Here is a 14,850-nt window from a genome sequence, read left to right as displayed (position 1 = left end):
TTCCTATATAAAGTGAAAAATTCCAAATCCCATTAAACGAGATGCGGAACGAGGAGGATAAAGACTAGGAATCCCGTGGTCTTATGACCACCGTAGCTGTCTACTACTCAGACTTTTTAGCTTCCTTATTTATCGATGCTCTGTCTTTAGTTACTTCCCTCATTTGTCATGTAAATTATCTAATACACTGCATCCGGATGATGAGGAAAAATATCTAATGTAATTATTTTAAGAGTCCATAATTAAAACAGTTACAACAATGCCAAATATAATGTATTCAAAATGAATTTGAAAAACTCTCACAAAAAAATAAATTCAAATTATAAACCATTGTACAATATAACCTCATATTTAGTTGTCATGGTTGAATTTAATATTTTACACAAACAGTAATGCTACACTTACCACATTTTTATACCACAATTTTATACCATCTTACATGGCATTCATACATTGGACACTAAAAATTAAAAAATAAAACCTAAAAAAGAAAAAGGAAATACCCTTCCAGTAAAGTAATGACACATCATGTGGGATACAAATGTGGGAAAAAAAATGTGGGACAACTAGTATTATTGTTTTAATTATGAAAGAACAAAATAAGGTAGTAGAGTTGATTTGATTGGCTGAGAACACTCGAGCTGCTTGTAGCGTAATGCAGTGGATCATTTCTTCCAAATGCAAACGCAAGGACGCGCAAACGGCAAACTGGCAAAGGACGTAGCCCCCACACGTATACATATTCTTCCCAACCGTATGTGCCAATTGCCATCCCAAATAAACCAAATTTGAACTGGATTTCGGTTCCGCATTTACCGTCAATTTCTCGTAAAAGTTCCGAGTTTTATTTTAAGTTCTCGTGATATATTTATTTATAACATGTAGCAGATTCTATGTTTGTGCATTGAAACTCGGGAACGCTTTTCGCTTTTGGCCTATCGGCGTCTAGTCGCTGCATTGCAGAACGATTGGAGATGTGGGTCCCCACAACTTGACTCGATTCAATATCAGCCGTTGATGGCTTGTCATCCGCTTGCACATACGTTGATCTGCAGTGCACCTTAATGTTCGTGCCTGGTGATAAATCAAAATGTCCAATTAATCAGTGCGTGATAAATTGGAGACAATAGTAAGATTTGGTAATTAAATGTTGTGGTAGTCGATAATCTTATCTATAATTCATTTTTTCTTTGTGTGAATCACTGAATCTTAATCCAGAATTCTGAATTCATTCAGGCTTGTTTGGCACTTGAAAGTGTTTCCTCAGAATTTCAAGTACATTCACAAAAATTACTTGAATTTTTTTTTCAAAAAATTTATATCTTTCTTATAAAATTATTTTTAGTGAAAATGCTATTGAATAAATATACTTCATCATAAGCACTCTCACACGTACCCTTAAACTAACAATTATCACAACCTATATAATTGGTTAGAAATGAAACGTCTCCCCCAAAAAAAAAAACAAACGTGAGTGTCATATCATCGAAATAAAGTGCAACGCATGAGCCATGAGCAGAGTTTGATGCATTTTGCAGTATGCACTTCAATTTTTCGCATCGAATTCAAACTTTGCATAATGGCGCACAAGTAAGAATCACAGTTGATTGTGAGTTGTGACACAAGATGACAAAACTTTTCTCATTGATAAATAAATAAATTATTAAAATATTTTTCCTTTTCTATTTTCTGTACTATTATTATTTATTACACATCTCAAACGGTCAAACCCAAAGAAAAGAAGTAGTATTATATTTATTACACATCCTTGTCAGTCCCTTACCGTTCGTTCTGCTTAAACAAGTACCCGCAGCAAAATGAAGCACCACGTCAAATCATCGCATTGTCCTTCACCGAAATTACTTGAGGTTTAAGCATCCCCCCGGTCCCACCCAAGATATTCCGACAATAGTATCATCCTATTTCGTTTTTTTATTTGTTACAATCTTTTTAATTTTTTTGAATATAAAAAAAAAAACTTTTAATTGTTTATGACAAAAAAAGAGAGAGTTAACAATATGCTAACTTTATCCTAAATTTCATTTGAGTTCAAGAACTTTACCCGAGTTTCATTTAAATATGCGAACTTTATTTTTAGATTCTTGAGTCTCTAAATTTTTTCACATTACTCACTTTAGTCTATTTCATCAAATTCTTTTCAAATTTCTATTGAATATTTACATGTGACAAGCACATAATTGATTTTTGATTGGCAAAAGCGTTAAATTTTGAGGTTTATATACTTGTCATGTGAAGATATATGACATACATTGGAAAAAAAATTGGCAAAGTAGGTTGAAATGAGTAACGTGTAAATGTTTTTTGACTCAAGAATCTAAAAGTAAAATTTACGAACTCAAGTGAGATAAGGTAAAGTTCACAAATTGTTGGTATACTTAAGCAAAAACAAAAAAAATTTAATGTTAAATGTAAATTTAGTTCTAAACTAGAGAGGTGGTCGCAGTGATTGAAGTAAATAGTAATGTTATAAGTATTACTATTATCTTAACTGAGTATGTCTTATTTAGTTTTGAAATTTAATAGAAGTACACATAGATCAATTTCACCTTTATTAATAAAAGAAAATTAGTTTATACAACATGTTATATGTTGTTAGGATCTATTCAAATTTTAACATATATATAATTATTAATTTCAAAACTATAAATTATAAATTATAAATTTTTATTTTTAATAATTATTCACGTGTTATCATCTAAGTGACAATACAATCTTCATGTAAGATGATACAAGGCAAATAATACAAATAATTTTATACGGGAGGTAATTGTAAACTCTAACGTGTGGTCCATGAACCACCGTAATTCATAAAGTGATGCAGACCATTATTTCATGCTAGCTTCGTTGTGATGGCATTAGACTCTGATATACATATACAACAGGCACACAGATCTAGGGGGTGGCTAGGACAGGCTATAGCCCGTCCAAATTTTTTTTTTTTTTTTTTTTCTGCCTATAGGACTATGTTAGCCCCTCCAATACAACCCATACAGCCTTTACCCAGTTACCCCAAACCCAAGCAGAGGAAACATGCGAGACTGAGATTGAGGATGACTTTCTTGGAGATCGTATGATTGGCCATATAGATAGAGAGAACTTGTTGATATAATCGATTTAGATTCGGTAATCAGATTCGGTAATCGATGAGTTTAATGCCTTGAAGATGCAGGGTACAACTTAAGTAGGTTTTAGGATAAGGTTGATTATATCTTCCTCCATATAGATAGAGAGAACTTGTTGATATAATCGATTTAGATTCGGTAATCAAATTCGGTAATCGATGAGTTTAATGCCTTGAAGATGCAGGGTACAACTTAAGTAGGTTTTAGGATAAGGTTGATTATATCTTCCTCCTTACTAAATGTATCCTTTATTGATTATCAATAAAATTAACTTATACCGCCAAATTTTGTTAAATTAAATTTTATTAAATTTATTATATATGTTTGTGTGATTGTATAATGTTAACATATTTTCTAAAAATTTGAGAAATGTCATCAAAACAAAGAAAATTCTGTCGAAATTTTTAGAGATTATTTTCACTAAGAAAAATTAGCTTCAAATTTAGCCTATCCGAGAGTGAAATTCTAAATCTGTGCCTGATATACCAGCAATAGTAATAAGTGCCCAGGGACCATTTAACCATTTAAGAGGAATTGGGGGTGAGGAATGAGGAAGTAGCTTTCAAATTTCAATGTTCATGCAGTTGAAATTCTTGGGTTTTAATTGGCAGTGGATCAGCATCAACTTGCTTGGATATAGAGTATGGAATTTGGATGCATGCATGAACCTATATTGATTCTAGATAATATGGTTTTATTCCTTTTAATTAAAAAAAGGAAACTTGTTACAACTTTTGGAAGCAGTTAGTGGCATACAAAGAATCTGGAACTTATAGATTTGGTGGGGTAGGTCCATCATAAATTATATTCGAAATAGGAGCTTCTCAATGAAGTGGTTCCATAACTTGAAGTCAAGGGTTTAAATTTCGAAATTTTCGGCGAAATTTCGCCGAAAATTTTGTTTTTAAGGGGTTCCGAAATTTTAACACATATTTGACAAAATTTCGGAATATTTCGGCGAAATATTCGAAATTTCGCCGAAATTTCGGGCGAAATTTCGAATACCCTTAAATGCAAAATTTTCTGAATTTGAGAGAAATTTCGTGGAAATTTCCCAGCTAACCCAAGCTACCCAGCACAGCAGCTAACCGTAACGTAACCCAGAGGACACAAGTCACACAACCATCAGATTCTCACAATCTCACCTTCTCGATCTGCAGCGCCGCCGCTGGCCTGTGTCGATCTGCAAGACTGCAACGCCGTCGCCGCCGCTCGCCTCTCGATCTGCACACCCTTCTCGGATTGGACTGAAGGCCGAAGTCATCGATCTCTCTCTCTCTCTCTCTTCTCTCTCTGACTGCTCGCCTCTCGCCGCCGGCCGTTTGTGTTCTCGGGCTGCTCTGTCTCTGGCCACCTTCGGCCTGGCCACCTCGAAGCCACGCCGAGTCTCCCACCTCTCTCTCTCTCTTAAATCTGAACCCCGAAATCAGTGGGTATTTGGGTTGATGTGTTAGTGTGTTAGCAGTGTTACTCAACTTACTGTAAGTCTGTAAGTAATATACTAATATTTAAGTTACAATTTTACAAAGTTACTTAAGTAGTTAAGTTTGGGCCGTTTGGCCGATCAGAATTATTTTTGGGTTGATTTATTTTTGGGATCAGATTCATCAGAATTATTTTTGGGGTGAATTAACGGGCTTAAGTTAAAAATAAACATTTAATAAACATTAATTAGTAAAGGGATCAGAATTATTAAAGGGATCAGAATTATTTTTGGGTTGATTTATTTAAGTAGTTAAGTACTTAAGTTTGGCCGATCATAATTATTTAAGTAGTTAAACCTATTAATATTTAAGGATCAGAATTAATTGTATGATTTTGGGTTGATTTATATAAGATAAATTATATTGATATTGGGTTGATTTATATAGATTTAGAATTAATTGTATGATTTTGGGTTGATTTTGTTTTGTATAATTTGTATGATTTTGGGTTATGGGCAAATTCAACCACAACAGGGTCCTGATCCATATGGTTGGCATGTTGGCAATTACATGCAAAATTATGCTGGAGAAGTATCTTGGGATGATTATTCTTCACATTACACCTACTCTGGACATGATGATACTGAAGACAGCGGAAATTTTGAACCTCCTAGAAACTCTATGTGGTATTGATTACTTTTGTAATTCATGTGGCAATATTATAGTAAAAATAAAATTAAGGTGTTATTGAAGTAATTATTAATTAGTGAAGCATTTTTTTAACAGTATTTGCCTCCAGCGCGCATTATATTCATCACATATCACATGAAACCTACCATATAATTTGGTTTTTTTCAATGTTTTTTATCAATGTAGTAGATAATATGTTAAATAAACATATTGTGAAGTTTCATTCAAAATTTCCGTATTTTGATAATAATTTCCATCGTTTCCGTCGAATTTTTGTCGAAATTTAAAAATCTTCGAAATTTCCGTCGAAATTTCCATCGAAATTTCCATCGAAATTTCCTCGAAACTCGAAATTTTATTCCTTGCTTGAAGTTAAGCATTTAAGTTTAGGGCTCAGAACTGAAATAAAGAAGAAATTATAAATTTTGTCTACTTATTTTATATTTAATTTAATTTTAATTCATAATTTTTTTAAAGTTTAATTTTAGCCAACTTATTTTATACCTAGTTTAATTTTAGTCTACAATATTTTTTAAGTTATGATTTTAAATCCTTCTGGTTGTACTTTATTCAATTATAATTGAAGTATAAATTATATTTTATCATTTTTTAGTCATAGGAACCAATTTGGAATATTAGAATTAAAGAGAACTGAAGTTTGGTGAATTTTGAAAAAATCTGAAAAAAATTTCTAGGAAAATTTGATAGTTTTGAATACCCTATTTTGGGGCCAATTATCTTGAGTTTTAGATTTCTGATTTGAATTATCTTTATATGGTTGTAAAGAGGAGATGCATAGCTTTAAAACAAGTATATATTTGCTGAATTTGGTTGAGATTTGATAGAGCAAAAGGCGGGACAAATTTAAGAAAACAAATCTGAACCTTTATTGAACAAGTGGAACAATTAGTGAACCAAAACAAAACTTAAAAAAGATCGTGAACCAAAATTGAATTATGTATAAAATAAGTAGACCAAATTTGTAATTTCCTCTAAAATAAATTACAAGATGGTTTGATTTGATTTACAAGTTGATTTATGTCTTTTCAATTTTATTTTTTTTAATTACAATCTCACATTTAAAATTAATGATATTATTAAATTAGACTTTAATAATGACATGGAGAAAATGTGACCCACGTTTTTGCTGAATTGCACACTTGGAGCCCATTTGTTTGGTTTGATTTTATTTTTTGTTAAGTTTTATAATTTTAAACATTCTTAAACGATTAAAAGAAATATTTATTATTTTTTATCCATTGGGCATTAACATAGCTTCTACACAAATATAAACAAATGGGTCTCAAGCACGCTATGCAACAACAAAAATGTGAGTCCTATGCTTGCCACATTTTCATTTAACGTCTGACCTAAATATCAAACAGAGGAAGGGATAACATTATCAATAATTTCAAATATTAAGTTGCAAATTGAAAAAATTGAAAAGATATTGACCAACTTGTGAATCGAGTCAAATTTGGAGGGTACAAGTCATAATTTGATCTAAAATTTATATTATGAGTATAATTAAATGAAAACATGAAATGATAAATGTGAAGCTCCCCTAATTTCAAGGTAATTAAGAAATTAAGGTTAGAGAAAATGCATTCAGCCAATGTTCAATAGCAGGCACCACAACGCTGAAGTAGCATGTACTTGCAGAGCTAACATATTTTTTTGGCGTAAAGTCACTTTTGGTCCTTGTATTTTGGGGTAAGTCGCACTTTGTTCTTGTCATTTCAATTTGCGTGTTTGTAGGACAGTGTTTTCATTAGTGTCGCAATCAGGTACAATCTGTGAAAATCGTCTACTTTAGAGCTAATCAGGTGGTGCCATGTCAGTATTTTCTGTCTTGATTTTGACGGATTAGACCTGATTGCGACATTAATGAAAACACAGTCCTTAAAAAATTCAAATTGAAATAACGGAACCAAAGTGTGACTCATCCATAATACAGAGACCAAAACCGTCTTTTTGACTATTTTTTTTGGGGGGGGAGGGGAGGGGGGGAGTTGACATAATTGTCCAAAAAAATTTTGAACTATTACATATATTTTTAAATGTTTTCTAAAACAATTAAGAAGAGTTACATGAGGCTTAATTTAGGGGAGGAGTAATGGTCACTTTAGGCCTATATTTGGTTCCGCCCCTCAACCTATGTCATACTTAAAAAAAGGAAAAAGATTTGGTGCCTCAATAATGTGCCTTAATTTGTGCCTCATTCCTATGTGACAAAATTAATTAGTACACATCACTTTTTAATTAATTTGTTAATGATTATACACTTTACAATTTTAAATTAAAATTATTTTTATTAAAAGAGCATTTTACCCATTACTAATAAAATGGTTGTAGCTTATAGTTTTTTTACACCCTAATTTGGCACTGGGCCAGAGTCGCGGCCAAGCCCAAAGTGTTATCAAGTAAAGCCCAATTGTTATCCAGTCTGGTGCAAGCCCATACAACCAAGGCCCAATCAGGAGGCGGTACAATTCCAAGAGCCCAATCTCGCCGAGAGTCCTTGGTGGGTTAGGAGTTTTAAATCAAGCAATTAGCAAGAATGACAAGTCTTGGGCATGAAGCAAGAAGAGTTCAAGTTCAACAAGGAAAATGATGGCTAAACCCTAGAAGGATTACCACTACATAAAGAAGGCATTATTTAGAAAGCTGACGCTCTCTCTAACACATTCAACAAAACTACTACTCAGCTTTTCAGCATCCAATCTCCAGAAATCCAAAGACCAAGATCACAATGCGTTCTTTAGTTCTTTTAATTTTTCCAGATCTTAGAACCTTGTTCTTAGTTCAATGTGTTTTGGAGTCCACAACTTTCATTTGGAGTTGCATAGAGCTAGCGGCGGCGATTCACCACCTTGTTGGCCTCTTCCTGGAGATTAATCTCATTTCTATTTACAACCCTGCCAACCCAACTTGAAGAAAAAAAATGAGAGAGAGAGAGAGAGAGAGAGAGAGAGAGAGAGAGAGAGAGAGAGAGAGAGAGAGAGAGAGAGAGAGATGAGGGACCGCCGACGCCGTGGAGGCGACATGCTTCAACGGGTGGGTGAGGGGGCTAGGTAATTTTTATTTACTTTTTTAGTTTTATTAAAAAGGAGTTGATGTGGCAAGTGTTGAACACTTGAACCATTGGATTTTTTTTAAAGAACATGATTTAATGAAAGGCATGCAACAGTAGGCCTTCTAAAGGGAGTGGAGCACAATCCTATAAAAAATAAGGTCCATTGATTTTAACTACTAAATTTCAATAACTTTTTAGTTTAGATATCAAAATTAAATAGTATTTTGGATTAGGTACTAGTTGAAAAGTCAAGCATAATAATAAAATAAAAGGTATTAGAATTTACAAATATTACATTACATGCCACTATAATAAAAAAATAAAAATAATATTACATCACAAATATTACATTAATTTATACTATATTGTATTAAAAAAAAAAATCAATCTAGTCACAACTTAACTGTGATTGTCTTGGTAAATTGAAAGAGACAATTCACACCATTATACTATGTATTATTTTGAGTAAAAGTATTATTTTGACCTCTATTTATACTATATTGTAGTATAATTTCTCTAAAAAAAATTCAATTAAATCACAACTTAACTGTGACTGTCTCACAACTTAGATGTGACTATCGTTCAGTCACAACTAAATTTGAAATTGTAAGTATCATATAGTTACAACTAAATGTGAAGTTGAGACTACATTAGCAAATTTTCAAGATAATATAAAAATCTCAAGGGCAATTTTGTCCAAATCTTATAAATTTTAACTAACACCCATCATATGTGGGTCAAAGGAAAAAAATATCAAATAGAAAAAGCTCAAATCAAAGGGGCCAACATGTTTGTGACTTAAAAACTACATTTATGGTAGTTTAATTGAAATATTATATAGTCTTCATACTATATAACAAAATTATTAGAATTTGATATTTAATCTTAATTTTTTATCAAAATATATAAGAGCTAAAACAACTCTCTTTAAGGAGCTCAACAAAATAGCTCATATCTTTGGGAGAAGGAGTGCCCCCTCACAAAAGTTTGGAGTAACCAAGTTCAATTGATTATTTACCGAATACACATGTCTCCCTCAAATCATAATTAAAATCATTTATGGGCGTTGACATCCGCTTACCTATCATTTTGAACATAATTAATCATAATATCAACGACAAATTTCCTAACAATTTTTAATGTGTGGATGGATTTAATTTAGACGACTTCAATTGAATAATGTCATGATCATGAATGACCTCTTTGAAAGCTCAAATAACTTCAATTTCCCTGGCCAGCTAGTTTTTCTTGAAACATTAATTATTGTATTAGACTGACTCAAATACAAGAAATGAACACCCCCCCACCTTCCCTCTTTTTTTCACTGACAAATAAAAACATATGTGCAGACCTGGCGCCATATCAGAACCCATTTGATATTTGTGGGTTTGATGTCGTCTGGTATAAGAAAATGTCGGTGATGGTGTCCACTTTCATTGAATGGTGAATTGGTAGTGCAGCAACCGTTTGACCAGTTTGCAGTTTTTCTGGGCTAAAGACACTGTGGAGGGCTCTAAGCTGTAATTATAAGCACACCAGCAAAAGTCCATACACGGTTTGGTCAAGCTTAGAGACCCACCATTAGTTTCTAGATGCTTGTAAAAACCAGAGTTTCTAGATGCTTGTCCCCCAATATATTAAAAATAATCATGCTTTTAAGAAATACAAATTTTTCCCAAAATTTGACAAATTTCCATGACACTAAGTCGAGTGTTGGAGGTGCACATACTTCAGCCTATAAGTTACATGGATATTGTTCCTGACTCAACCTTTTTGATAGTGTACGTGTGTGAAATTTTATTTTCATAGATATTGGTGCAGGTTGAGAAAAATATTATTAGATATTTCACTAAAAATATCATTAAAAGAGAAAAATATCATTAGATCAATAATTAGTTATGAGTCGTGTTATGAAATGTATGATATGAGATAACTTAAATTATTATTGGGTATATGACAAAACCAAGGGAACTATCATATGAAGAGGAACCATACCAGTGGCCATATTGGCATCTGTAGCCTTGATTGATCACTCTGCACAAGCTTGTGGATCCTACCAAATGAATTTATATATATAGTACACTTGGGGTTTGGCGAATATGGCTTATGGTTAACAAATCTCATCTCACATATTTTTGTTTACTCCTTTTGTGAGTTGGGATCATAGTGAAAGTGATGTGTAACCCAACAACTGGAAATCCTATTTCAACTTGGATGGCCTAGCTAATTAAAACTCCAAATCTGCCACATGACCCATTCACATGAGAGCACCATGAAAACCATAAACTAAATGAAGCTTCCAATGAATGTGTCTTGAATTGGTTGTACTGGCTTTTGTAGGAGGAAACCAGGGAAGGGAATATGTGGTAGCGGCTCAAGTGCTCAATACCTTTCCATTTCTTTCTTTTTTTTTCTTTTTTTTTCTTTAACTAATTAATGATTCTTGTGACATTGATGAGTCAGATTAGAGGAATCAAGAATGGATACTAGTGAGGGTGGGTGGTATGGCCAGGGTTTGTTTGGTTTGGGCCTTTGGGGGGAGGTGGCTACTATTTCTTGGAGAAATAAATAAAACAGAGGATGGTGGGGGAAGTTCCAAACTTGGAGGAGAATGACTCCATTCACTAGAAATTCACATCACTGGCTCACTGCAATGGCCCAAAACTATATAATAATTTGATATATCACTTCAGCCTCGGCCAAGAGAGATGGACATGTTTAGTCTTGTGTTTTGTCTCCTTGTGCTTGTAACAAATTTAAGTTTATTTCTTTATTTATTTTAGTATTAAATCAAAATTTTAGAATAACGAGATTCTAATGAATTTAACTAAAAAACAATTAATTTTAGAAATGTCAAAGTCTATATGAGATCAACTATAAAGTGTATATGTTAAACTCATGGGCTTAACTCATTCTCAAAAACCGGCTTGTAAGAAGAGGATTGCCCAAGGCTTATATAGTGCACAACTCAATCATATCCTAGCGATGTGAGATATTTAACACCCTTTTTAACGCTAAGGTTGGGCCCACTATTCCATGACTAAACTCTACTAAATGAGAGTCCAAATGTCACATAGCAAATCCAACCAATTTCAGGATACATACGATTGAATATATCGGGTCACAATAATCAATTGAGCCTAATTAATGTTGAGAAATACAAACCAACGGCTCTGATACCATGTCAAAATCCACATGGGACCAATTATAAAGTGCATGTGTTAAACTCATGGACCTAACTCATCCTCAAAAACTGGCTTGTAAGGAGAGGATTGCCCAAGACTTATATAGTGCATAACCGAACTATATCTTGAAGATGTGAAATATTTAACAAAAAAAGCTCAACACCAATTGCCAACGAGTGAGATGACCAAAATTTTAAATATTATAAATCATAAAATCTTGGCGTAAGATATACCAATAATTCAACAAGTTCAAAATTTATAGTCTTTAATCCATTTCATTTAAAAAACTTGGTTCTCTTATTTTGACTTGAAAAACCTGGTTCCCTTATGTAACATATCATATCAAACAAGGAACAAGTAAAATATTATCAAATCTCTTTAAAAAAAATTATCACAAATCACTTTCTATACAGTGGACTTTCTAAAATGAATGTTATTTAATTTACATGCCTATTGACTGCCCTTTGAGTTGCGAAAGGCTAAAAGCATTGGAGCTTGTGGTTTGTGGTTATGGCACGAAACTTCAAGTGTCTTGATTGGGGGACCCATTTTGGTCATGTGTTCTCAATTCTCATTTTTGGAGTTTTGGGATGTTCAAGTGTCATGGCATCTTGATGCTCATTGCAGATCGTATAATTATTTGGCATGCATATGAATTGCCACCACCGTGCATAATTGATTAAGGCCCCGTTTGAGATTGTGGTGGAGGACCCAAACGTTGTTGTGGATGACAATTCTCAATCACCTACAGTAGTTTTGGTGTTTGGTAAAAAAAAAAAAAAAAACTGTTTTTTCCCATAATTCTCAACTCCCCACAACAAAAACAGAAAACAGGTTTCTAGGTGCTTTTGAAAGCTGCAGTGACTCACAGCAACAATGAATATTTTATTTTACCCATAATACCCTCATTAATTTCTATAATTTTATTTGTTTATTTTAAATTTAAAAATATGTCCATTGTTAGTTATATTTTATATTGTGATAATTAATTATCATATTTTATTTATAGGATTAAAATTATAATATAACTAAAAAAATAATAGGCATACTTATTTAATAATGTTGTTATTAGAAAAATTAATGCTAATAAAAATTTGTAGTAAAAAATTTAAAAAACAAGTAAAAAAACATATTATTTTTACAAAACAAATAAGTGAAATGCACTTTCAGCATCATGTCCATTTTAGTAATTATACACAGTCACAGCATTTTTATATAAACATTTATCAAACACTTTGATATTGTTTTTTGCACTCATAGCACTTTTGAAAACATAGTTTATCAAACACTCAACTGCTTTACTTTACAGCTGACTTTACTTCACAGCTGCTTTACTTCACAGCTGTTTTTTCTCACAGCAATACCAAACTGGCCCTAATTCTCATATATAATCAAGTTAGTTGAACATAATAATCTAAAATATACAATTGGAAAATCCATTTCTAATAGCAACGAGGCCTCATCTGGAAAAATTACAGGATATAACCGATATACCGTCACGTGGTATAACCAATTCAACGTGTAAGAGTATTATTGGATGATGTGTTTATATTAGTAGGGTATAGTATTAATTACATCCAATCATATTATAACACATAAACTGATTATACTACGTGTCAATATATCGGTTATACAGACCTGCTCTGATACTCTCATTCAATAGTAAATCTACATAGTTAAATTATGGACACTAAACCATAAATTTGTACTAGGATTAATACTAGGCCATGCTAATCGGTTGTTCAGATTAAATGGGATGTTTTGACAATGTAATGGGATATTGACACTGCGGACAAAATAAATAAATAATTTTGTCAAAGATATTTATTAAGCCCATTACTTGATTTTGTTTTTCATTGATCAAGACCCATTACTTGATTTGAGTATAGTTGAGATTTTTATTTTTATTTGACAAAATTAGGATGTCATCCCTCGTCTGCAATTGTTTTCATTAAAGCTTTATGTAATTTTTATTTTTGGTTGAAAGTTTCTTCTAATTCTAGCAAATCAGAAGGGGGTAGTTGATCAAGGGCTAAGTCAAATGTTGTCCAAAGGAACCTAATTATGAGGGCCCAGTTGCAAATATGTAACATTTTCAAACCAAAACCACCTCTATTTGAGGACTTCTGTAATTCGGTTTTGAATTAATAAATTTCGTTTCCATTCCAACAAAAAAAAAAAAAAAACAAGTGAGAAGTAAACAACATCAATTAGCTATTAATTTAATGATATTTCTCTTCATTTTTATTTGAAAGAAATCTCAAGTTCAAACCATCATTTCTGCAAATAAAAAAACAAATGGATGAGTTGAAGCCTACCAGCATCGGATAAGAGAAAGACTTTAGCAACTTATTATTTCATGGGCTTAGTACTACAAAAAAAAAAAAAAAAATCATGGGCCTAAACACTTACATTAAGAAGAGTAATTCTATGGATACCCTAAACTAGTCTCTAGACACCCAAATTCTCTAAACACTCATGTCAAAGTTTTGGCAATTTTTAAATTTTCACCTAAACTTACATCTTGTTGGCCCAATTAGTGAGAGTAGATGGAGTAATAGGTTAAAATTATGATAGGTCTTGGAGTTGATTCCTTCTAATGTAACAAAAAAACTTTACATTTAGTTATTAAAACGTAAGAACAATGACAAAAAAGAAAAAATAAACAAATAAATTACCCATAAACTTAATTTTTGAAAGATTTTTAATTGGAAACTCAACCAAATAAAAAACTAAGTTGCAGCTCAATCTATTCATGTACGCGAACGTGGAGTAGAAAAATTATACTACCAAATACTCGGTGCATGCAGATATAGTTACTTGTAAATATATCTTTTTTTTTGCAGATGCATTTTTCTTTCTTGCAGATGCACCTTAAAGTTGAAAGTTAGCTTGCCGAGCACTCAGTAGATACTTTACGTCCGCACATCAAAATACACATCGTTATTTTTTTCTTATTTTAGATTTCTAATTAAAGCACCCTAAAAACAACCCAAGAAGGGATTTATGATATGCAAATGTATAGGTTGTTTTGGGCTTGTACTTATTCGGGTTTTTTATTGGCCCATACCTCGTATCTTGGTACAAGTTTTTTTGGTACGGTTTTACCCCTCTCTTATCTTTAATTTCACAGAGTGGACCTTGTAAGACCTAAATCACAAATCCACCAAGGAGGGATTTATGATATGCAAATGTATAGGTTGTTTTGGGCTTGTACTTATTCGGGTTTTTTATTGGCCCATACCTCGTATCTTGGTACAAGTTTTTTTGGTACGGTTTTACCCCTCTCTTATCTTTAATTTCACAGAGTGGACCTTGTAAGACCTAAATCA

The sequence above is a fragment of the Dryas octopetala genome, chromosome 5, assembly GCF_963921425.1.
Source record: "Dryas octopetala chromosome 5, drDryOcto1.1, whole genome shotgun sequence".
Classification (NCBI taxonomy): Eukaryota; Viridiplantae; Streptophyta; class Magnoliopsida; order Rosales; family Rosaceae; genus Dryas; species Dryas octopetala.
Note: the sequence above shows the minus strand (reverse complement) of the source record.